We start from the raw sequence: 27,991 nt of genomic DNA on the forward strand, positions 1-27,991 counted from the left end.
GCATGGGAAGCCTCACCTTCAAGGCGCCGGAACGGTGCCTTGGAGTTTGCCTGCGGCCACACTAAGCCTAAAGCGCCTGCTCTTGTCAGATCGCGGAAGCTAAGCGGCTTCAGGCCTGGTTAGTAGCTGCATGGGAGACCGGCTGTGAACCCCAGGTGCTGCAGGCATTTTTTTGGGTTTGAGGCCCAATGGCTATGAGCACGCGTGGGAAGCCTCACCTTCAAGGCGCCGGTACGGCACCTTGGAGTTCGCCTGCGGCCACACTAAGCCTAAAGCGCCTGCTCTTGTCAGATCGCGGAAGCTAAGCGGCTTCAGGCCTGGCTAGTAGCTGCATGGGAGACTGGCTGTGAACCCCAGGTGCTGCAGGCATTTTTTAGGGTTTGAGGCCCAATGGCTATGAGCACGCGTGGGAAGCCTCACCTTCAAGGCGCCTTGAAGTTTGCCTGCGGCCACACTAAGCCGAAAGCGCCCGCTCTCGTCAGATCGTGGAAGCTAAGCAGCTTCAGGCCTGGTTAGTAGCTGCATGGGAGACCGGCTCATTGGTTGGTCTAGGACAGGGGTGAGTGGCACACAAAGGGTGCTGGTGGAGGAGACCTGTCTGAAATCGATAGAAGTACATTGGATGCTGCATTTTGGGAAATTGATGTGAAGAAACTGTTCTTATGCCTTATATGCTGATATTAGTTAGGAATATCATGTATTTTATGCTAGATAGATTTTAGGTCTCTTGAACTCGGACTTTAAACTGACTAGGTTAATCTAAGTCAATCTATGTTATGGTCTAGAAACAATTTTACCAGGGATTGCACCGGATGGTAAATGTATGTAGTGGTTTCCACAGTACTGAGTCTGGCCTCTTGCACTTGGTCTTTTGCACCTATTGGCATTTCTAGTTAAAGGTTTTTTTAAGATGTGTTTTCTCCCTTGAGGGTGAGTCAACCTTAACCAACTGAACACCGTGAGCGCTACCTCTTGTGGCATATATTTTTTACTTTTAAGAGGAGGCGAATAGGTGACGGGGGGCTCATTGGGGTAAACTGTGAGCATTGACCTCTTTTTGGAATACTAAGCCGAAAGTGCCCGCTCTCGTCAGATTGCGGAAGCTAAGCGGCTTCAGGCCTGGTTAGTAGCTGCATGGGAGACCGGCTGTGAATCCCAGGTGCTGCAGGAGTTTTTTTGGGTTTGAGGTCCAATGGCTATGAGCACGCGTGGGAAGCCTCACCTTCGAGGCGCCGGAACGGCGCCTTGAAGTTTGCCTGCGGCCACACTAAGCCGAAAGCGCCCGCTCTCCTCAGATCGCGGAAGCTAAGCGGTTTCAAGCCTGGTTAGGAGCTGCATGGGAGACAGGCTGTGAACCCCAGGTGCTGCAGGCGTTTTTTGGGTTTGAGGCCCAATGGCTATGAGCACGCGTGGGAAGCCTCACCTTTAAGGCGCCGGAACGGCGCCTTGGAGTTTGCCTGCGGCCACACTAAGCCGTAAGCGCCCGCTCTCGACAGATCGTAGAAGCTAAGCGGCTTCAGGCCTGGTTAGTAGCTGCATGGGAGACCGGCTGTGAACCCAAGGTGCTGCAGGGGTTTTTTGGGGTTTGAGGCCCAATGGCTATGAGCACGCGTGGGAAGCCTCACCTTCAAGGCGCCTTGGAGTTTGCCTGTGGCCACACTAAGCCGAAAGCGCCCGCTCTCGTCAGATTGTGGAAGCTAAGCGGCTTCAGGCCTGGTTAGTAGCTGCATGGGAGACCGGCTGTGGACCCCAGGTGCTGCAGGCGGTTTTTTTGGGTTTGAGGCCCAATGGCTATGAGCACGCGTGGGAAGCCTCACCTTCAAGGCGCCGGAATGGCGCCTTGGAGTTTGCCTGCGGCCACACTAAGCCGAAAGCGCCTGCTCTCGTCAGATCGCGGAAGCTAAGCGGCTTCATGCCTGGTTAGTAGCTGCATGGGAGACCGGCTGTCAACCCCGGGTGCTGCAGGCGTTTTTTTGGGTTTGAGGCCCAATGGCTATGAGCACGTGGGAAGCTACACCTACATGGCGAAGAAACGGTGCCTTGGATTTTGCCTGCGGCCACACTAAGCCAAAAGTGCCCGCTCTCGTCAGATCGTGGAAGCTAAGCGGCTTCATGCCAGGTTAGTAGCTGTGTGGGAGACCGGCTGTGAACCCCAGGTGCTGCAGGCTTTTTTGGGGGGTTTGCGGTCCAATGGCTATGAGCACGTGGGAAGCCTCACCTTCAAGGCGCAGGAACAGCGGCTTGGATTTTGCCTGCGGCCACACTAAGCCGAAAGCGCCCGCTCACGTCAGAATGCGGAAGCTGAGTGGCTTCAGGCCTGGTTAGTAGCTGCGTGGGAGACCGGCTGTGAACCCCAGGTGCTGCAGGCTTTTTTTTGGGTTTGCGGTCCAGTGGCTTTGAGCACGTGGGAAGCCTCACCTTCAAGGCGCAGGAACGGCGCCTTGGATATCGCCTGCGGCCACACTAAGCTGAAAGCGCCCGCTTTCGTTAGATCGTGGAAGCTAAGCGGCTTCAGGCCTGGTTAGTAGCTGTGTGGGAGACTGGCTGTGAACCCCAGGTGCTGCAGGGTTTTTTTTTGGGTTTGCGGTCCAATGGCTATGAGCACGTGGTAAGCCTCACCTTCAAGGCGCAGGAACGGCGCCTTGGATTTCACCTGCGGCCACACTAAGCCTAAAGTGCCCGCTCTTGTCAGATTGCGGAAGCTAAGCGGCTTCAGGCCTGGTTAGTAGCTGCGTGGGAGACTGGCTGTGAACCCCAGGTGCTGCAGGCTCTTTTTGGGGGTTTGCGGTCCAATGGCTATGAGCACGTGGGAAGCCTCACTTTCAAGGCGCAGGAACGGCGCCTTGGATTTCGCCTGCGGCCACACTAAGTCAAAAGCGCCCGCTCTCGTCAGATCGCGGAAGCTAAGTGGCTTCAGGCCTGGTTAGTAGCTGTGTGGGAGACCGGCTGTGAACCCCAGGTGCTGCAGCCTTGTTGTTGGGTTTGCGGTCCAATGGCTATGAGCACGTGGGAAGCCTCACCCTCAAGGCGCAGGAACGGCGACTTAGATTTCGCCTGCAGCCACACTAAGCCGAAAGCGCCCGCTCTCGTCAGATCGCGGAAGCTAAGCGGCTTCAGTCCTGGTTAGTAGCTGCATGGGAGACCGGCTGTGAACCCCAGGTGCTGCAGGCGTTTTTTTGGGTTTGAGGCCCAATGGCTATGAGCACGCGTGGGAAGACTCACCTTCAAGGCGCCTTGGAGTTTGCCTGCGGCCACACTAAGCCGAACGCGCCTGCTCTCGTCAGATCGTGGAAGCTAAGCGGCTTCAGGCCTGGTTAGTAGCTGCATGGGAGACTGGCTGTGAACCCCAGGTGCTGCAGGTGGTTTTTTGGGTTTGAGGCCCAATGGCTATGAGCACGCGTGGGAAGCCTCACCTTCAAGGCGCCGGAATGGCGCCTTGGAGTTTGCCTGCGGCCACACTAAGCCGAAAGCGCCTGCTCTCGTCATATCGCGGAAGCTAAGCGGCTTCAGGCCTGGTTAGTAGCTGCATGGGAGACCGGCTGTGAACCCCAGGTGCTGCAGGTGTTTTTTAGGGTTTGAGGCCCAATGGCTATGAGCACGCGTGGGAAGCCTCACCTTCAAGGCGCCGGAATGGCGCCTTGGAGTTTGCCTGCGGCCTCACTAAGCCGAAAGGGCCTGCTCTCGTCACATCGTGGAAGCTAAGCGGCTTCAGGCCTGGTTAGTAGCTACATGGGAGACTGGCTGTGAACCGCAGGTGCTGCAGGTGTTTTTTTGGGTTTGAGGCCCAATGGCTATGAGCACGCGTGGGAAGCCTCACCTTCAAGGCGCCGGAATGGCGCCTTGAAGTTTGCCTGCGGCCACACTAAGCTGAAAGCGCCCGCTCTTGTCATATCGTGGAAGCTAAGCGGCTTCAGGCCTGGTTAGTAGCTGCATGGGAGACCGGCTGTGAACCCCAGGTGCTGCAGGTGTTTTTTTGGGTTTGAGGCCCAATGGCTATGAGCACGCATGGGAAGCCTCACCTTCAAGGCGCCGGAACGGTGCCTTGGAGTTTGCCTGCGGCCACACTAAGCCTAAAGCGCCTGCTCTTGTCAGATCGCGGAAGCTAAGCGGCTTCAGGCCTGGTTAGTAGCTGCATGGGAGACTGGCTGTGAACCCCAGGTGCTGCAGGCATTTTTTTGGGTTTGAGGCCCAATGGCTATGAGCACGCGTGGGAAGCCTCACCTTCAAGGCGCCGGTACGGCACCTTGGAGTTCGCCTGCGGCCACACTAAGCCTAAAGCGCCTGCTCTTGTCAGATCGCGGAAGCTAAGCGGCTTCAGGCCTGGTTAGTAGCTGCATGGGAGACTGGCTGTGAACCCCAGGTGCTGCAGGCATTTTTTAGGGTTTGAGGCCCAATGGCTATGAGCACGCGTGGGAAGCCTCACCTTCAAGGCGCCTTGGAGTTTGCCTGCGGCCACACTAAGCCGAAAGCGCCCGCTCTCGTCAGATCGCGGAAGCTAAGCAGCTTCAGGCCTGGTTAGTAGCTGCATGGGAGACCGGCTCATTGGTTGGTCTAGGACAGGGGTGAGTGGCACACAAAGGGTGCTGGTGGAGGTGACCTGTCTGAAATCGATAGAAGTACATTGGATGCTGCATTTTGGGAAATTGATGTGAAGAAACTGTTCTTATGCCTTATATGCTGATATTAGTTAGGAATATCATGTATTTTATGCTAGATAGATTTTAGGTCTCTTGAACTCGGACTTTAAACTGACTAGGTTAATCTAAGTCAATCTATGTTATGGTCTAGAAACAATTTTACCAGGGATTGCACCGGATGGTAAATGTATGTAGTGGTTTCCACAGTACTGAGTCTGGCCTCTTGCACTTGGTCTTTTGCACCTATTGGCATTTCTAGTTAAAGGTTTTTTTAAGATGTGTTTTCTCCCTTGAGGGTGAGTCAACCTTAACCAACTGAACACAGTGAGCGCTACCTCTTGTGGCATATATTTTTTACTTTTAAGAGGAGGCGAATAGGTGACGGGGGGCTCATTGGGGTAAACTGTGAGCATTGACCTCTTTTTGGAATACTAAGCCGAAAGTGCCCGCTCTCGTCAGATTGCGGAAGCTAAGCGGCTTCAGGCCTGGTTAGTAGCTGCATGGGAGACCGGCTGTGAATCCCAGGTGCTGCAGGAGTTTTTTTGGGTTTGAGGTCCAATGGCTATGAGCACGCGTGGGAAGCCTCACCTTCGAGGCGCCGGAACGGCGCCTTGGAGTTTGCCTGCGGCCACACTAAGCCGAAAGCGCCCGCTCTCGTCAGATCGTGGAAGCTAAGCGGCTTCAGGCCTGGTTAGTAGCTGCATGGGAGACCGGCTGTGGACCCCAGGTGCTGCAGGCGGTTTTTTTGGGTTTGAGGCCCAATGGCTATGAGCACGCGTGGGAAGCCTCACCTTCAAGGCGCCGGAATGGCGCCTTGGAGTTTGCCTGCGGCCACACTAAGCCGAAAGCGCTTGCTCTCGTCAGATCACGGAAGCTAAGCGGCTTCATGCCTGGTTAGTAGCTGCATGGGAGACCGGCTGTGAACCCCGGGTGCTGCAGGCATTTTTTTGGGTTTGAGGCCCAATGGCTATGAGCAAGTGGGAAGCTACACCTACATGGCGAAGAAACGGCGCCTTGGATTTTGCCTGCGGCCACACTAAGCCAAAAGTGCCCGCTCTCGTCAGATCGTGGAAGCTAAGCGGCTTCATGCCAGGTTAGTAGCTGTGTGGGAGACCGGCTGTGAACCCCAGGTGCTGCAGGCTTTTTTGGGGGGTTTGCGGTCCAATGGCTATGAGCACGTGGGAAGCCTCACCTTCAAGGCGCAGGAACAGCGCCTTGGATTTTGCCTGCGGCCACACTAAGCCGAAAGCGCCCGCTCACGTCAGAATGCGGAAGCTGAGTGGCTTCAGGCCTGGTTAGTAGCTGCGTGGGAGACCGGCTGTGAACCCCCGGTTCTGCAGGCTTTATTTGGGGTTTGCGGTCCAATGGCTATGAGCACGTGGGAAACCTCACCTTCAAGGCGCAGGAACGGCGCCTTGGATTTTGCCTGCGGACACACTAAGCCGAAAGCGCCCGCTCTCGTCAGATCGCGGAAGCTAAGTGGCTTCAGGCCTGTTTAGTAGCTGCGTGGGAGACTGGCTGTGAACCCCAGGTGCTGCAGGCTTTTTTTTGGGTTTGCGGTCCAATGGCTATGAGCACGTGGTAAGCCTCACCTTCAAGGCGCAGGAACGGCGCCTTGGATTTCACCTGCGGCCACACTAAGCCTAAAGCGCCCGCTCTTGTCAGATTGCGGAAGCTAAGCGGCTTCAGGCCTGGTTAGTAGCTGCGTGGGAGACTGGCTGTGAACCCCAGGTGCTGCAGGCTCTTTTTGGGGGTTTGCGGTCCAATGGCTATGAGCACGTGGGAAGCCTCACTTTCAAGGCGCAGGAACGGCGCCTTGGATTTCGTCTGCGGCCACACTAAGTCAAAAGCACCCGCTCTCGTCAGATCGCGGAAGCTAAGTGGCTTCAGGCCTGGTTAGTAGCTGCGTGGGAGACCGGCTGTGAACCCCAGGTGCTGCAGCCTTGTTTTTGGGTTTGCGGTCCAATGGCTATGAGCACGTGGGAAGCCTCACCCTCAAGGCGCAGGAACGGCGACTTAGATTTCGCCTGCAGCCACACTAAGCCGAAAGCACCCGCTCTCGTCAGATCGCGGAAGCTAAGCGGCTTCAGGCCTGGTTAGTAGCTGTGTGGGAGACCGGCTGTGAACCCCAGGTGCTGCAGGCTTTTTTGGGGGGTTTGCGGTCCAATGGCTATGAGCACGTGGGAAGCTTCACCTTCAAGGCGCAGGAACGGCGCTGTGGACTGTGCCTGCAGCCACACTAAGCCAAAAGTGCCCGCTCTCGTCAGATCGCGGAAGCTAAATGGCATCAGGCCTGGTTAGTAGCTGTGTGGGAGACCGGCTGTGAACCCCAGGTGCTGCAGGCTTTTTTGGGGGGTTTGCGGTCCAATGGCTATGAGCACGTGGGAAGCTACACCTACATGGCGAAGAAACGGCGCCTTGGATTTTGCCTGCGGCCACACTAAGCCGAAAGCGCCCGCTCTCGTCAGATCGCGGAAGCTAAGCGGCTTCAGGCCTGGTTAGTAGCTGCGTTGGAGACCAGCTGTGAACCCCAGGTGCTGCAGGCTTTTTTGGGGGGTTTGCTATGAGCACGTGGGAAGCCTCACCTTCAAGGCGCAGGAACGGCGACTTGGATTTTGCCTGCGGCCACACTAAGCTAAAAGCGCCTGCTTTTGTCAGATCGCGGAAGCTAAGCAGCTTCAGGCCTGGTTAGTAGCTGCATGGGAGACCGGCTGTGAACCCCAGGTGCTGCAGGCTTTCTTTTGGGTTTGCGGTCCAATGGCTATGAGCACGTGGGAAGCCTCATCTTCAAGGCGCAGGAACGGCGCCTTGGATTTCACCAGCGGCCACACTAAGCCGAAAGCGCCCGCTCTCGTCAGATCGCGGAAGCTAAACGGCTTCAGGCCTGGTTAGTAGCTGCGTGGGAGATTGGCTGTGAACCCCAGGTGCTGCAGGCTTTTTTGGGGGTTTGCGGTCCAATGGCTATGAGCACGTGGGAAGCCTCACCTTCAAGGCGCAGGAACGGCGCCTTGGATTTTGCCTGCGTACACACTAAGCCGAAAGCGCCTGCTCTCGTCAGATCGCGGAAGCTAAGTGTCTTGAGGCCTGTTAAGTAGCTGCGTGGGAGACTGGCTGTGAACCCCAGGTGCTGCAGGCTTTTTTGGGGGTTTGCGGTCCAATGGCTATGAGCACGTGGGAAGCCTCACCTTCAAGGCGCAGGAACGGCGGCTTGGACTGTGCCTGCGGCCACACTAAGCCAAAAGTGCCCGCTCTCGTCAGATCACGGAAGCTAAGTGGCATCAGGCCTGGTTAGTAGCTACATGGGAGACTGGCTGTGAACCCCAGGTGCTGCATGCTTTTTTGGGGGGTTTGCGGTCCAATGGCTATGAGCACGTGGGAAGCCTCACCTTCAAGGCGCAGGAACGGCGCCTTGAATTTTGCCTGCGGCTACACTAAGCCGACAGCGCCTGCTCTCGTCAGATCGAGGTAGCTAAGTGGCTTCAGGCCTGGTTAGTAGCTGCGTGGGAGACTGGCTGTGAACCCCAGGTGCTGCAGGCATTTCTTTGGGTTTGCGGTCCAATGGCTATGAGCACGTGGGAAGCCTCACATTTAAGGCGCAGGAACAGCGCCTTGGATTTCGCCTGCGGCCACACTAAGCCGAAAGCGTCAGATTGCGGAAGCTAAGCGGCTTCAGGCCTGGTTAGTAGCTGCGTGGGAGACTGGCTGTGAACCCCAGGTGCTGCAGGCTCTTTTTGGGGGTTTGCGGTCCAAAGGCTATGAGCACGTGGGAAGCCTCACCTTCAAGGCGCAGGAACGGCGGCTTGGATTTTGTCTGCGGCCACACTAAGTTGAAAGCGCCTGCTCTCGTCAGATCGCGGAAGCTAAGCGGCTTCAGGCCTGGTTAGTAGCTGTGTGGGAGACCAGCTGTGAACCCCAGGTGCTGCAGGCATTTCTTTGGGTTTGCAGTCCAATGGCTATGAGCACGTAGGAAACCTCACTTTCAAGGTGCAGGAACGGTGCCTTGGATTTTGCCTGCGGCCACACTAAGCAGAAAGCGCCCGCTCTCGTCAGATCGCGGAAGCCAAGCGGCTTCAGGCCTGGTTAGTAGCTGCGTGGGAGACTGGCTGTGAACCCCAGGTGCTGCAGGCTTTTTTTTGGGTTTGCGGTCCAATGGCTATGAGCACGTGGGAAGCCTCACCCTCAAGGCGCAGCAACGACGACTTGGATTTTGCCTGCGGCTACACTAAGCCGAAAGCGCCCGCTCTCGTTAGATCGCGAAAGCTAATTGGTTTCAGGCCTGATTAGTAGCTGCGTGGGAGAGTGGCTGTGAACCCCAGGTGCTGCAGGCTTATTTTGGGGGTTTGCGGTCCAATGGCTATGAGCACGTGGGAAGCCTCACCTTCAAGGCGCAGGAACGGCGCCTTGGACTGTGCCTGCGGCCACACTAAGCCAAAAGTGTCCGCTCTCGTCAGATCGCGGAAGCTAAGTGGCATCAGGCCTGGTTAGTAGCTGCGTGGTAGACCGGCTGTGAACCCCCGGTGCTGCAGGCTTTTTTTGGGGTTTGCGGTCCAATGGCTATGAGCACGTGGGAAGCCTCACCCTCAAGGCGCAGGAACGGCGCCTTGGACTTCACCTGCGGCCACACTAAGCTGAAAGCGCCTGCTCTCGTCAAATAGTGGAAGCTAAGCGGCTTCAGGCCTGGTTAGTAGCTGCGTGGGAGACCGGCTGTGAACCCCAGGTGCTGCAGGCTTTTTTGGGGGTTTGCGGACCAATGGCTATGAGCACGTGGGAAACATCACCTTCAAGGCGCAGGAACGGCGCCTTGGATTTTGCCTGCGGACACACTAAGCCGAAAGCGCCCGCTCTCGTCAGATTGCGGAAGCTAAGTGGCTTCAGGCCTGTTTAGTAGCTGCGTGGGAGACTGGCTGTGAACCCCAGGTGCTGTAGGCTTTTTTTGGGGTTTGCGGTCCAATGGCTATGAGCACGTGGGAAGCCTCACCTTCAAGGCACAGGAACGGCGCTTTGGGTTTTGCTTGCGGCCACACTAAGCTGAAAGCGCCTGCTCTCATCAGATTGCGGAAGCTAAGTGGCTTCAGGCCTGGTTAGTAGCTGTGTGGGAGACCGGCTGTGAACCCCAGGTGCTGCAGGCTTTTTTTTGGGTTTGCGGTCCAATGGCTATGAGCACGTGGGAAGCCTCACCTTCAAGGCACAGGAACGGCGCATTGGATTTTGCCTGCGGCCACACTAAACCGAAAGCGCCCGCTCTCGTCAGATCGTGGAAGCTAAGCGGCTTCAGGCCTGGTTAGTAGCTGCGTTGGAGACTGGCTGTGAACCCCAGGTGCTGCAGGCATTTCTTTGGGTTTGCGGTCCAATGGCTATGAGCACGTGGGAAGCCTCACGTTTAAGGCGCAGGAACGGCGCCTTGGATTTCGCCTGCGGCCACACTAAGCCGAAAGCGTCAGATTGCGGAAGCTAAGCGGCTTCAGGCCTGGTTAGTAGCTGCGTGGGAGACTGGCTGTGAACCCCAGGTGCTGCAGGCTCTTTTTGGGGGTTTGCGGTCCAATGGCTATGAGCACGTGGGAAGCCTCACCCTCAAGGCGCAGCAACGACGACTTGGATTTTGCCTGAGGCCACACTAAGCCGAAAGCGCCCGCTCTCGTCAGATCGCGGAAGCTAAGTGGCATCAGGCCTGGTTAGTAGCTGCGTGGGAGACCGGCTGTGAAACCCCGGTGCTGCAGGCTTTTTTTGGGGTTTGCGGTCCAATGGCTATGAGCACGTGGGAAGCCTCACCGTCAAGGCGCAGGAACGGCACCTTGGATTTCGCCTGTGGCCACGCTAAGCTGAAAGCGCCCGCTCTCATCAGATTGCGGAAGCTAAGCGGCTTTAGGCCTGGTTAGTAGCTTTGTGGGAGACCAGCTGTGAACCCCAGGTGCTGCTGGCTTTTTTTGGGGGGTTTGCGGTCCAATGGCTATGAGCATGTGGGAAGACTCACCTTCAAGGCGCAGGAATGGCGCATTAGATTTCGCCTGCGGCCTAACTAAGCCGAAAGCGCCCGCTCTCGTCAGATTGTGGAAGCTAAGTGGCTTCAGGCCTGGTTAGTAGATGCGTGGGAGACTGGCTGTGAACCCCAGGTGGTCACGCAGATTGTGAGGAAATCTCTCCCTGTGCTGCAGGCGGATGAAACTCTTAATCAGATTATCAAACAGGGAGTTAGATTTGCCAGCAGGAGGGCTCCCACACTTGGGAGCATCCTGTCACCCAGCCTTCTCCCTTCTAGCACACAACGACCATGTTGGCTGACCACCCCTGGTTCATATAGATGTAATTTTTCAACCTGTCAATACTGTACTGTTCACAAACCCACCCGTTCTATTGTTTCTTTCTGCAATGGTAAGACCTTTCCCATTAAACAATACATGAATTGTGACACGAGGTACACGATTTACCTTATCTTGTGTTCCTCGTGCCACACCCAATATGTGGGGTGCACCACTAGGCACCTCAGACAACGCATAGCTGAACACTACAGGGGGGCTGGCTGGTTAACCCTAGAGGTGTCCAATGTAGCAAAGCACTTTAGATCAGTCCATTCAGGTGACATGTCCTCTTTCTCATTCCAGGGTATCGAGCGTGTCCTAAGGCCTGTGAGGGGAGGGGACGTTTACAAACGTCTCCTTACCAGGGAGGCCTATTGGATTTTCCAATTAGGGACACGCTCACCGGGAGGGCTCAATGCTAGATGGGACCTCATCACAGTCACTTAAAATGGACCCAACGACCATCTTTGTCTTCCGTTTACAAATGTTTATATGTTTAAATTTTAAATCTCTTGAATTACATGAAGAGGATTTAATTCATGCTGCTTGGTGTTTTATGGTGCTTAATCGCATGCATTTACATTTTTATGCTTCTCATAATGCTTTTATGTAATGGACTAGTTCAATGTGGGGACTTTCTATGTGTCTTTTTCTCCCCCATTGTTTTATATGCACCTGTCTTTGTGGGTGGGGTCAATTGAACATGTGGTATCGGGTGTAACCTTATTCCATATAGGAGACACCCTTTCTCATGTCCGCCTATGCTATGATTAAGGGGCGTGTAACGCCCGAAACATGTCAGCATGTGGTGCTGGCTTTTAGCTTGTTATGTGTAACGATTGAATAAAGCCATACTGATTCTACCGACATCGTGCGGACTTCACTTTCTACAGTCTTGGATCTGAGCTCTTGGCAGCCTGCTTTCCTGCACTGTCGGTGGAAGGAGGTTGTGAGCGGAGTTCCACATTCTTAGTGTGAACCCCAGGTGCTGCTGGCTATTTTTGGGGGGTTTGCGGTCCAATGGCTATGAGCACGTGGGAAGCCTCACCTTCAAGGCGCAGGAACGGCGCATTGGATTACACCTGTGGCCACACTAAGCCGAAAACGCCCGCTCTCGTCAGATCGCGGAAGCTAACCGGCTTCAGGCCTGGTTAGTAGCTGCGTTGGAGACTGGCTGTGAACCCCACGTGCTGCAGGCTTTTTTGGGGGGTTTGCGGTCCAATGGCTATGAGCACGTGGGAAGCCTCACCTCCAAGGCGCAGGAACGGCACCTTGGATTTTGCCTGCGGCCACACTAAGCCGAAAGCGTCTGCTCTTGTCAGATCGCGGAATCGAAGCGGCTTCAGGCCTGGTTAGTAGCTGTTTGGGAGACCGGCTGTGAACCCCAGGTACTGCAGGTTTTTTTGGGGGTTTGCGGTCTAATGGCTATGAGCACTTGGGAAGCCTCACCCTCAAGGCGCAGGAACGGCGACTTGTATTTTGCCTGCGGCAACACTGAGCCGAAAGCGTCAGATCGCGGTAGCTAAGCGGCATCAGGCCTGGTTAGTAGCTGCGTGGGAGACCGGCTGTGAACCCCAGGTGCTGCAGGCATTTCTTTGGGTTTACGGTCCAATGGCTATGAGCACGTGGGAAGCCTCACCTTCAAGGCGCAGGAACGGCGCATTGGATTACACCTGTGGCCACACTAAGCTGAAAATGCCTGCTCTCGTCAGATCGCGGAAGCTAAGCGGCTTCAGGCCTGGATAGTAGCTGCGTGGGAGACTGGCTGTGAACCCTATGTGCTGCAGGATTTTTTTGGGGGTTTGCGGTCCAATGGCTATGAGCACGTGGGAAGCCTCACCTTCAAGGTGCAGGAACGGCGCCTTGGATTTCGCTTGCGGCCACACTAAGCTGAAAGCGCCCGCTCTCGTCAGATCGCGGATGCTAAGCGGCTTCAGGCCTGGTTAGTAGCTGCGTGGGAGAGTGGCTGTGAACCCCAGCTGCAGCAGGCTTTTTTGGGGGGTTTGCGGTCCAATGGCTATGAGCACGTGGGAAGCCTCACCTTCAAGGCGCAGGAACGGCGCCTTGGATTTCGCTTGCGGCCACACTAAGCTGAAAGCGCCCGCTCTCGTCAGATCGCGGAAGCTAAGCGGCTTCAGGCCTGGTTAGTAGAGTTGGGCGAACAGTTCGGCTGTGTTAGCCGAACTGCAGCCGAACTGTTCGGCTGCCCAACCTGTCATTTCGCTGTGGCTCTTACTACTTCCGGGTCGCAATGACCCGGAGTAGTACGTCTGCGCTGGCCCGGCGGAGCGTGTCCTAGATCGCGCTCCCGTTGCCGGGCACTCTCTGCGCATGTGTGTGACGTCATGAGTGACGTCACACACATGCGCAGAGAGTGCCCGGCAACGAGAGCGCGATCTAGGACGCGCTCCGCCGGGACAGCGCAGACATACTACTCCGGGTCATTGCGACCCAGAAGAAGTAAGAGCCACAGCGAAATGACAGGTTGGGCAGCCGAACAGTTCGGCTAACACAGCCGAACTGTTCGCCCAACTCTAGGGTTGACACAGGCTCTCTAATAGTGGCATATTGTGTGTGCGCATGCTGGGTGGGGGGGGGGTGACACAGGCTGCCTATCAGTGGCATATTGTGTGTATGCATGCTGGGTGGGGGTGACACAGGTTGCCTATTAGTGGCATATTGTGTGTGCATTCTGGGTGGGGGTGACACAGTTTGCCTATTAGTGGCATATTGTGTGAGCGCATGCTGGGTGGGGGTGACACAGGTTGCCTATTAGTGGCATATTGTGTGTGCATTCTGGGTGGGGGTGACACAGTTTGCCTATTAGTGGCATATTGTGTGAGCGCATGCTGGGTGGGGGTGACACAGGCTGCCTATTAGTGGCATATTGTGTGTGCACATGCTGGGTGGGGGTGACACAGGCTGTCTATTAGTGGCATATTGTGTACACATGCTGGGTGGGGGACACAGGTTGCCTATTAGTGGCATATTGTGTGTACGCATGCTGGTTGGGGGTGACACAGGCTGCCTATTAGTGGCATATTGTGTGTGCACATGCTGGGTGGGGGTGACACAGGCTGCCTATTAGTGGCATATTGTGTCCGCATGCTTGGTGGGGGTGACACAGGCTTCCTATTAGTGGCATATTGTGTGCACATGCTGGGTGGGGGTGACACAGTTTGCCGATTAGTGGCATATTGTGTGCACATGCTGGGTGGAGGTGACACAGGCTGCCTATTAGTGGCATATTGTGTGGGCGCATGCTGGGTGGGGCACAGGCTGCCTATTAGTGGCATAATGTGTTGCCGCATGCTGGGAGGGGGTGACACAGGCTGCCTATTAGTGGCATATTGTGTGTGCATGCTGGGTGGGGGTGACACAGGTTGCCTATTAGTGGCATATTGTGTGCACATGCTGGGTGGGGGTGACACAGGCTGCCTATTAGTGGCATATTGTTTGTGCACATGCTGGGTGGGGGTGACACAGGCTGCCTATTAGTGGCATATTGTGTGCGCATGCTGAGGTGAGGGTGACACAGGCTGCCTATTAGTGGCATATTGTGTGTGCACATGCTGGGTGGGGGTGACACAGGCTGCCTATTAGTGGCATATTGTGTGTACGCATGCTGGGTGGGGGTGACACAGGCTGTCTATCAGTGGCATATTGCATGCGCATGCTGGGTGGGGGTGACACAGGTTTCCTATTAGTGGCATATTGTGTTAGCGCATGCTGGGTGGGGCACAGGCTGCCTATTAGTGGCATAATGTGTTGCCGCATGCTGGGAGGGGGTGACACAGGCTGCCTATTAGTGGCATATTGTGTGTGCGCATGCTGGGTGGGGGTGACACAGGCTGCCTATTAGTGGCATATTGTGTGTATGCATGCTGGGTTGGGGTGACACAGGCTGCCTATTAGTGACATATTGTGTGTGCATGCTGGGTGGGGGTGACACAGGTTGCCTATCAGTGGCATATTGTGTGTACGCATGCTGGGTGGGGGTGACACAGGCTGCCTATTAGTGGCATATTGTGTTTGCATGCTGGGTGGGGGTGACACAGGTTGCCTATTAGTGGCATATTGTGTGCACATGCTGGGTGGGGTTGACACAGGCTGCCTATTAGTGGCATATTGTGTGTGCACATGCTGGGTGGGGGTGACACAGGCTGCCTATTAGTGGCATATTGTGTGCGCATGCTGGGTGGGGGTGACACAGGTTTCCTATTAGTGGCATATTGTGTGAGCGCATGCTGGGTGGGGGTGACACAGGTTGCCTATTAGTGGCATATTGTGTGGGCGCATGCTGGGTGGGGGTGACACAGGCTGCCTATTAGTGGCATATTGTGTGAGCGCATGCTGGGTGGGGGTGACACAGGTTGCCTATTAGTGGCATATTGTGTGAGCGCATGCTGGGTGGGGGTGACACAGGTTGCCTATTAGTGGCATATTGTGTGGGCGCATGCTGGGTGGGGGTGACACAGGTTTCCTATTAGTGGCATATTGTGTGGGCACATGCTGGGTGGGGGTGACACAGGTTGCCTATTAGTGGCATATTGTGTGAGCGCATGCTGGATGGGGGTGACACAGGTTGCCTATTATTGGCATATTGTGTGGGCATGCTGGGTGGGGGTGACACAGGCTGACTAAAAGTGTTGATCGAACACTAAAATGTTCCGGTCCGAACGTCGCCCCGATACTCGGCATGTTCGGGCCGAATTCCGAACCCAATGCAAGTAAATGGGGACTCAAATATTTCTGCTTTGCAGGCCAGAAAAAAACATAAAACATGAGGAAAACTTATGCAAAATGGCTTGGGAATAGTGTGTGTGTGTGTGTGTGTGTGTCCCTGATGACATCAAAATGGGCCCTGATGACATCACAATAGCCAGAAAAGCATAAATAGGATGCTCTGGAGTCTCTTGAAGCAGATGATGTTAGACCTCTGGGGGCTCCTGGACTGTGTTAGGTGTGCAAGGTGTCTTGCAAGGCGGCTATGGTAACAAAAAGTGCAGTTAGTTAATTATGGTATTTTTTGTTTTCTTAGGATGGCTACCTTAGCTTAATATAGTATGTTATATTTGTTGGTTGCATGGTTAGGTTAGTTAATTATAGTAGATTGGTTTTTGTTGGTTGGATAAAAAATTATAGCTAGCTTCCGACTGACATTTATGCTCCATCTCTCCTTCTATTAACGCATTTCTGATACAGTTTATTTGTTTGGCTGAAACTACTATTATTTGCTTAGTGTAGGCAGCCCATTCTTCCTCATCTTACAATGGGGATCATTAAAATGAACCAGCCTGTTAGAGAGAATGAGCAAAGAAAACCTGTTGCTGAACTCTGGGGCCTCTAAGGCAAGTAGAAGAGTTAATGTTGTCTTTGTCTTCCACTCTTAGGTGGTCATGTGGTCCTCTTCGCTGCTTGTCCGGTCTGTGCATTCTTACAACTGTAAAGTGGGGAATGAGGGGGATACCGCTATCAGGAGGACAGATGAGCAGTACCCCGGTCAAACTGAGTGAAAGCAAGGGGAGTCAAGACTAGCTTGTTCTTCTCCGTGTGGACACCCAGGGAGCAGGAGGAAACCAAAGTAATTTATGACCACTCCTTTTGTTTATGTCTTTCTGATATAAACAGCTTGTGTGGAAGTTGTTGTCGTTAGTGTGAGTAGTCTATTCTTCCTCAACTTACACTGAGGATTTACATGAGCTAGACTGCCGCTGAACTCCAGGGCCCCTAGGGCACTTACAGAGTTTTAGGTTGTCCTTGTCGCATAGTCTTAGGTGGTCATACGGTCCTCTTCGCCGCTCATCAGGTCTGTGCATTCGTACAACTGTAAAGTGGGGAATGAGGGGGCTACCGCTTTACGGAGGACGGATGAGCAGTACCCCAGTCAAATAAGAGGAAACCAAAGTAATATATGACCACCCTATAAATCACACATACACTGACTGACATACACTGACAGCTTTTACCCCAGACTAACTTACCTTAACTGACTCATACTGACTGATACCCAGTCCCAGACATACACACTGTGACAGACACACACTCACTTTAGAATGACATACCCAGACCAACACCTCATCCCATGGACTGTAGCATAGTGCTAACCACAGAGATGAGATTAGGATAAGATTAGACCTCCCCACACACACACACCAAACACTTGAACAGGGCATATTTGTGAGCAGCATCACTTAGGAGCAGGAGATGTAGGATTAGATTAGGTGTTACATATCACACATGCACCCCAACACTAGAATAGCTTTCAGGGTGACTAGCACCAATTAGAGTAGGCCAGCATAGTGTAGTGTAGGCCCCGCCCGAAGAGAGTCTACCTTGTCGCTGGTGGGCGGGCTTACAATCCTGTTGGCCAAATGTTTCATTTTTGCCAACTGGATTAACCAAAAGACTCTCAGGGCTGGAACCCACAAGTGCGATTTTGAGAGCATTTTTGGAGCGTTACAGAACGCTAGCGTTTAGCCAAAATGCTCAGCTAATGTAAATGGATGGGGTAACTTCCACTGGAGCACTTGTGATTCCTCAAATCGCAAACGCAGGACATGGAGCATTTTGGGAGCGTTAGCGCTTCAGTGTAAAGTATATAAACCCTGGCGTAACCGCTCATCAAAACCTGCATGGAGCGATTTTGCTAGCGTTTCAACGTTACCACACACTGCAACAAAATTAAAATGAATTAAAAGGACCAATCAGGCTTTAAAACGCTAATCGCTAATCGCTACACAATCGCAGGCAAATTGATGCACTTTGTAAAATCACTTCCTAAAACGCTCATGAAACCGCTGACAAACTGCTCCTACAAAATGCTGGCGCTTGCGATTAGCGATAGCGTTTTGCATTGGGTTCCAGGCCTCACTTAAAAAAAAAATGCATGATTAGTTCTGTGGCCCAAGTCATCAATTTTAATGTGTTTTTTATTTCTTCCTGTCCCGAGGTACATCACTCAGTCCACAAAACTAAAGAAGACCTCCAGGAAGCAGTTTTTACTTTCACTTAAGGATTTTAAAAATGATTTCTTTGTGGTTCTTAAAGAACCACTATCGCGGAAAATTTAAAAATGTAAAATACATGTAAACACATACAAATAAGCAGTGTTTCACCCCGATTAAAATGAGCCTTAAATTACTTTTCTCCCATCTTGGTGTCACGTACAGTAGGTAGTAACAATCTGACGGAACCAATAGGTTTTGGTCTAGTCCATCTCTTCATGGGGGATTCTCAGCATGGCCTTTATAACTTTCAAAGACCCTCCTTTATAAAGATCCTGGCAGCCTCCCTGCTCACTGCACATTTTTGTAGGAGTTAGACGGAGCAACTGCCATTCACTAAGTGCTTTTAACAATAAAGAAAACCCTAAGAACGCCCCACTAGGAGATGGGCTAGTCCAAAACCTGTTGGTTCTGCCAGATTTCTTCTACCCACTGTAAGTGACAGAAACATTGGAGAAATGTAATTAAGGGCTCATTTTACTCTGGAAGAAATGTACTTCTTATTTGTATGTGTTTACATGTATTTTACATTTTACAATGTTCACGATAATCTGTTTGCTGATCCATTCCTTCCAACACATTTCCTACATTACATTCAGCATATTGCTCCACCCCCTAGCATCATCTGTGAAGATGTGCTGAATATGGAGAAACCCCAAAAACTGTCCACTAAAATATTGCCACATCATCATTCTAATTACCTAATTATGCTTCTGTCATGTTTTAATTTCTGTTACTTCTCCCCATTACACCCTGTTGTTTATTTACCATGCCTTTCTCATCAAATGTACAGCCATGCATCAGCCACATGCCAGAGTGTCACAGTAGCCAGTGTGGCAAGATGATTGGTTGTGTCCCTGATGACATCAAAATGGGCCCTGATGACATCACAATAGTCAGAAAGGCATAAATAGGATGCTCTGGAGTCTCTTGAAGCAGATGATGTTAGACCTCTGGGGGCTCCTGGACTGTGTTAGGTGTGCAAGGTGTCTTGCAAGGCGGCTATGGTAACAAAAAGTGCAGTTAGTTAATCATGGTATATTTTTTTTCTTTGGATGGCTACCTTAGCTTAATATAGTAGGTTATATTTGTTGGTTGCATGGTTAGGTTAGTTAATTATAGTAGATTGTTTTTTGTTGGTTGGATAAAAAATTATAGCTAGCTTCCAACTGACATTTATGCTCCATCTCTCCTTCTATTAACGCATTTCTGATACAGTTTATTTGTTTGGCTGGAACTACTGTTATTTGCTTAGTGTAGGCAGCCCATTCTTCCTCATCTTACAATGGGGATCATTAAAATGAACCAGCCTGTTAGAGAGAATGAGCAAAGAAAACCTGTTGCTGAACTCTGGGGCCTCTAAGGCAAGTAGAGTTCATGTTGTCTTTGTCTTCCACTCTTAGGGGGTCATGTGGTCCTCTTCGCTGCTTGTCCGGTCTGTGCATTCGTACAACTGTAAAGTGGGTAATGAGGGGGATACCGCTTTACGGAGGACAGATGAGCAGTACCCCGGTCAAACTGAGTGAAAGCAAGGGGAGTCAAGACTAGCTTGTTCTTCTCTGTGTGGACACCCAGGGAGCAGGAGGAAACCACAGTAATTTATGACCACTCCTTTTGTTTATATATTTCTGATATAAACAGCTTGTGTGGAAGTTGTTGTCGTTAGTGTGAGTAGTCTATTCTTCCTCAACTTACACTGAGGATTTACATGAGCTAGACTGCCGCTGAACTCCAGGGGCCCCTAGGGCACTTGCAGAGTTTTAGGTTGTCCTTGTCGCATAGTCTTAGGTGGTCATACGGTCCTCTTCGCTGCTCATCAGGTCTGTGCATTCGTACAACTGTAAAGTGGGGAATGAGGGGGCTACTGTTTTACGGAGGACGGATGAGCAGTACCCCAGTCAAATAAGAGGAAACCAAAGTAATATATGACCACCCTATAAATCACACATACACTGACTGACATACACTGACAGCTTTTACCCCAGACTAACTTACCTTAACTGACTCATACTGACTGATACCCAGTCCCAGACATACACACTGTGACAGACACACACTCACTTTAGAATGACATACCCAGACCAACACCTCATCCCATGGACTGTAGCATAGTGCTAACCACAGAGATGAGATTAGGATAAGATTAGACCTCCCCACACAGACACCCACCAAACACTTGAACAGGGCATATTGGTGAGCAGCATCACTTAGGAGCAGGAGATGTAGGATTAGATTAGGTGTTACATATCACACATGCACCCCAACACTAGAATAGCTTTCAGGGTGACTAGCACCAATTAGAGTAGGCCAGCATAGTGTAGTGTAGGCCCCGCCTGAAGAGAGTCTACCTTGTCGCTGGTGGGCGGGCTTACAATCCTGTTGGCCAAATGTTTCATTTTTTGCCAACTGGATTAACCAAAAGACTCTCAGGGCTGGAACCCACAAGTGCGATTTTGAGAGCATTTTTGCAGCGTTACAGAACGCTAGCGTTTAGCCAAAATGCTCAGCTAATGTAAATGGATGGGGTAACTTCCTGTGATGATCTGCTCAGCTGGCTGCACAGGCAGACAGCTGTTTGTCTATTCCTCTAGTCTGTGGGCTGCAGGTCTCTGGAACAGAGACCTGTCTTTCCATTGCAAGTTTCTGGTCTGTTCTCTTGCTGGGGAATTTGCATACATTCGTTATGCAAATCCCCTACCTGCCTTCTTTGATGACTGGCACTATAAGAGCTTTATGTTTCCCAGAATGCTTTGCTGGACATTTCCCTTCCATGCTTTGTTCCTGATGGACACTGCTGGAGTGTCAGCCATTGCTATCTAGTATAGTTAATTCCTGGGGGTTGCTTTAGGCTCCCCTTCTAGCCCAGTCAGGTTGTATTATCTGTATTGCCTGTTCTGTCTTGTCTTGCCTGTTTGCCATTGTCCTGTCCCTATGGTCTTTGACAGGAAATGGTTCTGATCTCTGTTCTTGGAGTATAGCTGGTGCAGCGGTTGCTACCAGCTATCTCTTCTGTTCTGTCTTCTGGGATCGCGCTAGCTACTTTTTGCTAGCGCTGGGGATCCTTCTGTTCTGTCTCCTGGGATCGCGCTAGCTACTTTTTGCGAGCGCTGGGGATCCTTCTGTTCTGTCTTGTCTGTCGCGATTGCGCTGTCACCAGCGGCGGTTGATAGCGAATCGCTCTGTCTTGTTTGGATCGCACTGGCCTCTAGCGGTAGCGGCTGTGGATCCTTCTGATCTAGTTCCTGGAGTGTAAGCTGGAGCAGCGGTTGCTACCAGCTACCTCATCTGATCTGTCTTGTTTAGATCGCACTAGCCGCTAGCGTTAGCGGCTGTGGATCTTTCTGATCTGTGTTCCTGCTTGGATCACACTTGCTCTGGCGGAAGAGCGGTGGATCCTTTCTGCCTAGTTCCTGTTTTTCGTGTGTCTGTCTTGTCCGCTACGCTTGCTGCAGGCTCAGTGAGGTAACCGTTAAGCAAGCGCTCGCGTCCTCTGTTTCATGTTTGTCTGTTAATGGTTAGTTAGGCGTGCTTGTCTCTATTGTGCTTATCACGTGGAGATCGCGCATAACCGCGTGCACTGTTGTGAATGAGTGCGGTGTTCGCGGTTAGCTAGCGTTGTTATTTTCCGTATCTCCTTATTGTATTTGCTGTGCCTTTGCTACCCTCATATTCTATTCTGATCTGCCTTGTGTCACGTCTGGCGATCGCACCTCTCGCGATCGCGTTCCTATTTCGTATCTGCTGTTGTGTGTGCGCGGTCGCGGGGTGGCGACTGGATTGGCGCACACACATACAACCTATCCCTTTGCTCAATCTCATTCGCAATCGCCTCTCTTGCGATTGCGTTCTGCGCTTCGTACAATTCCTGTCTGGCACTTGTGGAGGTACAGAGGATTGGTTCCTCTGCACTCCCCAGCGCCATCTGCCGACAGGAATTTCCCTCTACAGGTGCGTAGCACCTTTTGCTGGGTGCCTGCAAATATACGCTTGTGGAGGATTTCCGCCGTGTCAGCGCACGCGTTGTGCGCTGATCACGGAGAAAGTTCCACAATCGTGACACTTCCACTGGAGCGCTTGCGATTCCTCAAATCGCAAACGCAGGACATGGAGCATTTTGGGAGCGTTAGCGCTTCAGTGTAAAGTATATAAACCCTGGCGTAACCGCTCATCAAAACCTGCATGGAGCGATTTTGCTAGCGTTTTAACGTTACCACACACTGTAACAAAATTAAAATGAATTAAAAGGACCAATCAGGCTTTAAAACGCTAATCGCTAATCGCTACACAATCGCAGGCAAATTGATGCACTTTGTAAAATCACTTCCTAAAACGCTCATGAAACCGCTGACAAACTGCTCCTACAAAATGCTGGCGCTTGCGATTAGCGATAGCGTTTTGCAGTGGGTTCCAGGCCTCACTTAAAAAAAAAATGCATGATTAGTTCTGTGGCCCAAGTCATCAATTTTAATGTGTTTTTTATTTCTTCCTGTCCCGAGGTACATCACTCAGTCCACAAAACTAAAGAAGACCTCCAGGAAGCAGTTTTTACTTTCACTTAAGGATTTTAAAAATTATTTCTTTGTGGTTCTTAAAGAACCACTATCGCGGAAAATTAAAAAATGTAAAATACATGTAAACACATACAAATAAGCAGTGTTTCACCCCGATTAAAATGAGCCTTAAATTACTTTTCTCCCATCTTGGTGTCACTTACAGTAGGTAGTAACAATCTGACGGAACCAATAGATTTTGGTCTAGTCCATCTCTTCATGGGGGATTCTCAGCATGGCCTTTATAACTTTTAAAAACCCTCCTTAAAAATAATTTATATAAAGATCCTGGATCAAGGAGATGCTGATTTTCTGAGTTAGAGTTGGTGAACACCTAAAAGCGCTAGCATACTCGCAAACGCTCAGTGCTTTTGGGAGAGATTTTTCAAGGCGATTCTAGGCATGTGCCTAGCGATTTTCTATTTATAACTGGTGATTTTTGGAGCGTTTTTGTGTAGCTTTTTTTAGGGGGGTTACAGTACAACTGCTAGTGTACTGGTTGTGTCACAAAAACGCTTGGAAAATCGCTCTATTCTAGTGCTTTTTCCACTTTCCTATAGTTAACATTGAGGCTGAATCGCCTCAGAAATAAAAGGGCCCTTTTCCACAAGCGGCGATTGCAATGCTAAATCGCAAACCGCTAGTGATTTTTAAATCGCTACAGTTTGTTTTTTAACATAGGGATCGCGGTAGGTAATTACCACTACCGCAATTCGTTTTTTACTGAAGCGCGATCGCGCCTCGATTTTGCTATGCATTGCATTGCATAGCAAAAGCGTGATCGCAATCGCCAGGAAATTGCAGGGGAATTTTGGACTTTGCTGAAACGCAATCACTAGCGTTTAGCACGAAAGTTAGCGATTGCTAGTGGAAAGGGCCCTTTTCCACTAGCAATCGCAATCACAAATGCCGGCGATTGTGATTTTTCATTCATTCTGTTATGCGATTGCAATTTTTCATTTGCATTGCATTATCACTCTAAAAATCGCTCCAGAAAGCGATTGTGATTTGTGATTCCCAAATCAAATCACTATAGTGGAAAATACGGTACTTATCCGTTAGCCGGGCGCATCCTCTAGGTGGCGACAAAACACCACCAGAGTTACATCTTTCCCTACTATCCATGTCGGCCTGGAGGGGGAATAGTAATTAGAGCCACCTACCGGATGCGCCCGGCTAACGGATAAGTACCGAAAATACCTCTCATGATTTCTATGATAAAGCAACAACCCTATCGATTTAAAAATCACTAGCGATTTTGCGAATCAGCTGTGTAGTGGAAAAAGGCCCAAATGCAGCAGGACCTGCATTTGGGAGAAAATTACATCGCTCTGTGATCTATGGATCCATCCCATTAAGAAACATCAGCCAATCGCTTTTGAAAGCGCTGGTGTTTTAAAAAGCGCTCAGAAGCGCTTTCAAAAGCAGTAGAGTTTGGAAAAGCGCTTGGGTAATGTCTTTCTATGGGCTAGTTTGCATTAAGGTGCCAATACATCGTACAATATTTGATTTTTTTTTCGATTCATTTTTTTCAATTATTCTGTTAGATCGAATATAAAGATTTTTCCAGCATGTCCTATCAGATTTTTATTGGAAGAAAACAAACGGGATAGTCATTCGTTTTTCTTAATCCAAAAAAAAAAGAGATTCTTTTTGACTTTCATTAGATCGTTTTAGTTGAATAAAAACGGAAAATGTAACGTTTTTATTGTACCATGTATGGGCATCATTACAGTGATGTGACTTTTTCCCTAGCGCAAGTCCTGCAGCATTTTGGAGACAATTACGCCTCAATGTAAAAAATAGGAAAACTGTAAAATCAACAGAGCAAATAATAGCAGATCGCTAGGCACATGCTGGGAATTGCTACTGCAAATCGCCGCAACAATTGCTAGGCGTTTGCGATTACAATTAGCAATTTGGTGTGAACTTGCCCTAAGGCCCGTTACACACCAAAAGCGTGCAGGAGAACGGCTCCTGCACGCGTTGCGGCGTGTCGTCGGGAAACTCCGGTGCGACGCTGAGTAGCGGCGGTAGTAGTTAATTACCCCGAAGGGGAAACGGCGATTCCCGACGATAAAATGCGCCGGGATGCGTCGTACCGCAACGTATCGAAACGCAGCGTCGGGTGTGAAAGGTAAAAGGAAAGTCTATGGACTTTCCTTTTACCTTGGTTAACGCAAAGTATAGACTTTGCGTTAAAACGCCAGAAGTGGGCTCTGGTGTGAAAGAGCCCTAAATGCAAAATTGGATGCAATTTGGATGCAGCTTAAAACTGGTACAATCTAAATTGGCAGCAGCTGCATCGATTGGCTCAGTTCCAAACTGCCTAAAATCATTCATATTTTGCCTCAGCTTGAAAAATTAGCATATCATTGAACATCAAGGATAGTCGCCATCACCGAAGCACGGCCATGTGATCTTTGTAAAGATACACACTAGCCAGATGTGGTAAATTATCGACATTTTCCTGATATCAATCGTTCACCACCTTGTCTCACTTGATATTCGATCAGATCTCAGGACAGATCTTATGGAAATATATGCAGCTTGGAACTGGACCCATCAAAGGCAGAAGCATACTTTCCATTTTAATAGGTTCAGTTTCAAGCTACATTAATTTGCATATCATTTGCATTAACTCAAAACTTAGAATCTCATATGCCAAGTCTAGAGTTCGCCAGTATTAGGCCTCGTTCACATCTAAAATCGTAATCGCAAGCGTTTTGTGCGGCAGTCCCCCCCCCCCCCCCCCCCCCCCTCCCTGTGCTCCACTTTTTGGTAAAAGCGATTTTCTAAGGGCTTTTCTAGAGCGGTTTTTAAATTCACTGCCTGACGCAAGTCAGGAGGTGAACTCTTTGACCGATTTTGCTAGCGTTTTAAGTTAATGTACACTGTAACAAAATTAAAAATAATTGAAAAGACCAATCAGACTTTAAAACGCTAATTGCTACACAAGCGCCGGCAAATTGATTACACTTTCTAAAATCGCTCCCTAAAACGCTCATGAAATCGCTTACAAACTGCTCATACAAAACGCTAGCGATTGCGATTAGCAATAGTGTTTTGTAGTGGGTTCCAGGCCTCAAGGTTGAGGCACGTACTCTATTAGATAGATAGATGCGGCGTATGCTACAACGCGGGTTGGCTAGTATAATAAAATATCTTAGGCCTAGTGCACACCAGAACGGTTCTGCTGCGGTTTGCGATCTGCTTGCGGGTGCGGATCCGCTAGGGTAATAAATTTCAATGGGCTGGTGCACACCAGAGCGGGAGGCGTTTTGCAGAAACGCATACTCCCGGGCTGCTGCAGATTTTGGATTGCGGATGCGTTTCTGCCTCAATGTTAAGTATAGGAAAAACGCAAACCGCTCTGAAAAACGGCACTTCAGAGCGGTTTGCCAGGCGTTTTTTGTTACAGTAGCTGTTCAGTAACAGCTTTACTGTAACAATATCTGAAATCTACTACACCAAAAACGCTTCACAAAACCGCAAAATGCTAGCTGAAACGCTACAGAAAAATAAGAAAAAGCGTTTCAAAATCTGCTAGCATTTTGCGGATCTGCTATCGGTTTTTGGGGTGCACTAAGCCTTAGAGAGTGATCAACTAATTAGGGCACTTTTTTACTAGACACATTTTGTTTGAAAAATTTTATTTTTCAGGGTTGAACCATGGCTAAGGGGGAACCAACTGGATCCCAATTCCTTCTCAGGTGGTCGGCGTGTTCACAGACTTTTCACTTGAGGGTGTAAGGGGGGTACCCATTATGACCACCTATCCCCCTCATCATTTTCCAAACCACCATCCCCTATACCTCTTTCACTTCAATACCCCAACCCGCCCTAAAAGAGCCTACCTTGCTGTGGTGGGCCGGCTTACAATCCTATTGGCCAAAATGTTTTTTACTTTCAGCCAATTGGATTAACCAAAGTACTCTGCCACAAAAAGAACATATTAAAACATCTGAAGGGGAGAACATCTAATTAGGGCCCTTTTCCACTAAGCACATTTTGATCCATAAATCATATTGTGCCCGTTTTACCAATAGCAACAGCCTGGCGATGAATATGTAAAATGCCTTGCTGGGTTTTAGAGCCAGGAAAAGGTCCTCCAGCACCCAAGGCTGAGACATCAAAGTGCGCCCCCCCCCCCCCCCCCCATCCCTCCTATCCCAGCTGTCCCACACTGATTGCTATTAGAGTAAGAGGCGCCCCAGGGCCCCCACCAACACCTTAATCTCCAGTTATCTGGTTTGCAGTCACTGCTATGTATCCCCTTTTCCTATGCTTCAAACACAATAGGGGAATGATAGCTGAGTGAGATGTGCACCTCCTCCTACACTGCACCCTGAGGCTGTAGCCTCTCTCGCCTCTGCCTCGGTGCTGGCGAGCGGAACTGAGGCGCTCATTAAAATTAAAGTAGGTTGCTGCGGCGGACCAGAGAATAGGTTTGTCCCGGCGCAGGCACAGGGTGGCTGCAGGGGGCTGTTTGAAGTCCCAGGGAAGTTACTCTCTTTTTTTTCATACAGTTAAGGTTCTCTTTTATTCACCCCTCCGCTGTGCACTGCATTCGGGGGGCCCTCTCTTGCCACATATACAGGGCTCTCTGGCTACCTATATGGGAGACTCTAAAACAGGAAATTTGGGCGCTGCCGTTTAGATATTTAAATAGGCACCTATGTTGGCGCCCCAAAATTGTATTTTTTTTCAGTGACTAAGGGCTGGTGCACACCGAGCGGCTTTTTCATCGTTTCTGCAGCTGCTTGCGGCTGCGGATCCGCTTGGTCAATGTATCTCAATAGGGTGGTTCACACCAGAGCGGGAGGCGTTTTGCAGAAAAGCATACTCCCGGGGTGAGGCATTTTTTGGATTGCGGATGCGTTTCTGCCTCAATGTTAAGTATAGGAAAAACGCAAACCGCTCTAAAAAACGCCAGTTCAGAGCGGTTTTGCAGGCGTTTTTGTTACAGTAGCTGTTCAGTAACAGCTTTACTGTAACAATACATGAAAACTACTACACCAAAAACGCTTCACAAAACCGCAAAATGCTAGCTGAAACGCTACAGAAAAAGAAGAAAAAGCGTTTCAAAATCTGCTAGCATTTTGCGGATCTGCTAGCGGGTTTTGGTGTGCACCAGGCCTCAGAGCCGGGACAAGGTCCTCCAGCACCCAAGGCTGAGACACCAAAGTGCGCCCCTCCATCCCTCCCACCTCAGCCATCACACACTGATTGCTATTAGACTAAGAGGCGCCCCAGGGCCCCCAACCCCTCCAACACCCTACTCACGTTATCTGGCTTGCAGTCACTGCCATGTATCCCCTTTTCTTATTTCTTTTTGCTTCAAACACAATGGCTGTCATTCATAAAGCATTTCCGCATGCGGAAATGCTTAAAGAGAATCTGTATTGTTAAAATCGCACAAAAGTAAACATACCAGTGCGTTAGGGGACATCTCCTATTACCCTCTGTCACAATTTCGCCGCTCCTCGCCGCATTAAAAG

At 50.7% G+C, this 27,991-nt stretch overlaps 1 non-coding gene and 46 pseudogenes across 1 annotated transcript; all 47 read left to right on the forward strand.

The window, feature by feature from the left end:
- Positions 1-48: 48 nt before the first annotated feature.
- LOC137549696 (5S ribosomal RNA) lies at positions 49-167 on the forward strand (annotated as a pseudogene).
- An 83-nt stretch (positions 168-250) lies between these two features.
- LOC137552190 (5S ribosomal RNA) lies at positions 251-369 on the forward strand (annotated as a pseudogene).
- A 683-nt stretch (positions 370-1,052) lies between these two features.
- LOC137554513 (5S ribosomal RNA) lies at positions 1,053-1,171 on the forward strand (annotated as a pseudogene).
- Positions 1,172-1,254: 83 nt separating this feature from the next.
- LOC137554518 (5S ribosomal RNA) lies at positions 1,255-1,373 on the forward strand (annotated as a pseudogene).
- An 82-nt stretch (positions 1,374-1,455) lies between these two features.
- LOC137554461 (5S ribosomal RNA) lies at positions 1,456-1,574 on the forward strand (annotated as a pseudogene).
- Positions 1,575-1,646: 72 nt separating this feature from the next.
- Positions 1,647-1,765, forward strand: LOC137552794 (5S ribosomal RNA; annotated as a pseudogene).
- Positions 1,766-1,849: 84 nt separating this feature from the next.
- On the forward strand, positions 1,850-1,968 carry LOC137549913 (5S ribosomal RNA; annotated as a pseudogene).
- Positions 1,969-2,049: 81 nt separating this feature from the next.
- Positions 2,050-2,168, forward strand: LOC137552867 (5S ribosomal RNA; annotated as a pseudogene).
- An 82-nt stretch (positions 2,169-2,250) lies between these two features.
- On the forward strand, positions 2,251-2,369 carry LOC137551428 (5S ribosomal RNA; annotated as a pseudogene).
- An 81-nt stretch (positions 2,370-2,450) lies between these two features.
- Positions 2,451-2,569, forward strand: LOC137553379 (5S ribosomal RNA; annotated as a pseudogene).
- An 82-nt stretch (positions 2,570-2,651) lies between these two features.
- On the forward strand, positions 2,652-2,770 carry LOC137553824 (5S ribosomal RNA; annotated as a pseudogene).
- Positions 2,771-2,852: 82 nt separating this feature from the next.
- Positions 2,853-2,971, forward strand: LOC137548910 (5S ribosomal RNA; annotated as a pseudogene).
- Positions 2,972-3,052: 81 nt separating this feature from the next.
- LOC137559361 (5S ribosomal RNA) lies at positions 3,053-3,171 on the forward strand (annotated as a pseudogene).
- A 72-nt stretch (positions 3,172-3,243) lies between these two features.
- On the forward strand, positions 3,244-3,362 carry LOC137552491 (5S ribosomal RNA; annotated as a pseudogene).
- Positions 3,363-3,445: 83 nt separating this feature from the next.
- LOC137552236 (5S ribosomal RNA) lies at positions 3,446-3,564 on the forward strand (annotated as a pseudogene).
- A 285-nt stretch (positions 3,565-3,849) lies between these two features.
- On the forward strand, positions 3,850-3,968 carry LOC137554111 (5S ribosomal RNA; annotated as a pseudogene).
- An 83-nt stretch (positions 3,969-4,051) lies between these two features.
- On the forward strand, positions 4,052-4,170 carry LOC137551729 (5S ribosomal RNA; annotated as a pseudogene).
- Positions 4,171-4,253: 83 nt separating this feature from the next.
- LOC137551730 (5S ribosomal RNA) lies at positions 4,254-4,372 on the forward strand (annotated as a pseudogene).
- A 683-nt stretch (positions 4,373-5,055) lies between these two features.
- LOC137554514 (5S ribosomal RNA) lies at positions 5,056-5,174 on the forward strand (annotated as a pseudogene).
- Positions 5,175-5,257: 83 nt separating this feature from the next.
- Positions 5,258-5,376, forward strand: LOC137549807 (5S ribosomal RNA; annotated as a pseudogene).
- An 84-nt stretch (positions 5,377-5,460) lies between these two features.
- LOC137553175 (5S ribosomal RNA) lies at positions 5,461-5,579 on the forward strand (annotated as a pseudogene).
- Positions 5,580-5,660: 81 nt separating this feature from the next.
- On the forward strand, positions 5,661-5,779 carry LOC137552868 (5S ribosomal RNA; annotated as a pseudogene).
- An 82-nt stretch (positions 5,780-5,861) lies between these two features.
- LOC137553632 (5S ribosomal RNA) lies at positions 5,862-5,980 on the forward strand (annotated as a pseudogene).
- Positions 5,981-6,061: 81 nt separating this feature from the next.
- On the forward strand, positions 6,062-6,180 carry LOC137552233 (5S ribosomal RNA; annotated as a pseudogene).
- Positions 6,181-6,261: 81 nt separating this feature from the next.
- Positions 6,262-6,380, forward strand: LOC137553264 (5S ribosomal RNA; annotated as a pseudogene).
- An 82-nt stretch (positions 6,381-6,462) lies between these two features.
- Positions 6,463-6,581, forward strand: LOC137558585 (5S ribosomal RNA; annotated as a pseudogene).
- An 81-nt stretch (positions 6,582-6,662) lies between these two features.
- On the forward strand, positions 6,663-6,781 carry LOC137556334 (5S ribosomal RNA). The gene has a single exon (XR_011028988.1). It is a non-coding gene; the product is annotated as a 5S ribosomal RNA (ribosomal RNA).
- Positions 6,782-6,863: 82 nt separating this feature from the next.
- On the forward strand, positions 6,864-6,982 carry LOC137550727 (5S ribosomal RNA; annotated as a pseudogene).
- An 82-nt stretch (positions 6,983-7,064) lies between these two features.
- Positions 7,065-7,183, forward strand: LOC137547757 (5S ribosomal RNA; annotated as a pseudogene).
- A 71-nt stretch (positions 7,184-7,254) lies between these two features.
- On the forward strand, positions 7,255-7,373 carry LOC137552386 (5S ribosomal RNA; annotated as a pseudogene).
- Positions 7,374-7,454: 81 nt separating this feature from the next.
- LOC137552446 (5S ribosomal RNA) lies at positions 7,455-7,573 on the forward strand (annotated as a pseudogene).
- Positions 7,574-7,654: 81 nt separating this feature from the next.
- LOC137554629 (5S ribosomal RNA) lies at positions 7,655-7,773 on the forward strand (annotated as a pseudogene).
- An 81-nt stretch (positions 7,774-7,854) lies between these two features.
- LOC137553960 (5S ribosomal RNA) lies at positions 7,855-7,973 on the forward strand (annotated as a pseudogene).
- Positions 7,974-8,055: 82 nt separating this feature from the next.
- On the forward strand, positions 8,056-8,174 carry LOC137554333 (5S ribosomal RNA; annotated as a pseudogene).
- A 272-nt stretch (positions 8,175-8,446) lies between these two features.
- On the forward strand, positions 8,447-8,565 carry LOC137549164 (5S ribosomal RNA; annotated as a pseudogene).
- An 81-nt stretch (positions 8,566-8,646) lies between these two features.
- Positions 8,647-8,765, forward strand: LOC137550667 (5S ribosomal RNA; annotated as a pseudogene).
- Positions 8,766-8,846: 81 nt separating this feature from the next.
- LOC137554533 (5S ribosomal RNA) lies at positions 8,847-8,965 on the forward strand (annotated as a pseudogene).
- An 82-nt stretch (positions 8,966-9,047) lies between these two features.
- LOC137553158 (5S ribosomal RNA) lies at positions 9,048-9,166 on the forward strand (annotated as a pseudogene).
- An 81-nt stretch (positions 9,167-9,247) lies between these two features.
- On the forward strand, positions 9,248-9,366 carry LOC137554193 (5S ribosomal RNA; annotated as a pseudogene).
- An 81-nt stretch (positions 9,367-9,447) lies between these two features.
- On the forward strand, positions 9,448-9,566 carry LOC137554130 (5S ribosomal RNA; annotated as a pseudogene).
- An 81-nt stretch (positions 9,567-9,647) lies between these two features.
- On the forward strand, positions 9,648-9,766 carry LOC137551360 (5S ribosomal RNA; annotated as a pseudogene).
- Positions 9,767-9,847: 81 nt separating this feature from the next.
- On the forward strand, positions 9,848-9,966 carry LOC137552333 (5S ribosomal RNA; annotated as a pseudogene).
- A 272-nt stretch (positions 9,967-10,238) lies between these two features.
- On the forward strand, positions 10,239-10,357 carry LOC137552508 (5S ribosomal RNA; annotated as a pseudogene).
- An 81-nt stretch (positions 10,358-10,438) lies between these two features.
- On the forward strand, positions 10,439-10,557 carry LOC137551128 (5S ribosomal RNA; annotated as a pseudogene).
- A 1,456-nt stretch (positions 10,558-12,013) lies between these two features.
- On the forward strand, positions 12,014-12,132 carry LOC137554113 (5S ribosomal RNA; annotated as a pseudogene).
- Positions 12,133-12,214: 82 nt separating this feature from the next.
- LOC137554502 (5S ribosomal RNA) lies at positions 12,215-12,333 on the forward strand (annotated as a pseudogene).
- Positions 12,334-12,604: 271 nt separating this feature from the next.
- LOC137554523 (5S ribosomal RNA) lies at positions 12,605-12,723 on the forward strand (annotated as a pseudogene).
- Positions 12,724-27,991: the final 15,268 nt, after the last annotated feature.

This window comes from Hyperolius riggenbachi, chromosome 2 (assembly GCF_040937935.1).
Source record: "Hyperolius riggenbachi isolate aHypRig1 chromosome 2, aHypRig1.pri, whole genome shotgun sequence".
NCBI lineage: Eukaryota > Metazoa > Chordata > Amphibia > Anura > Hyperoliidae > Hyperolius > Hyperolius riggenbachi.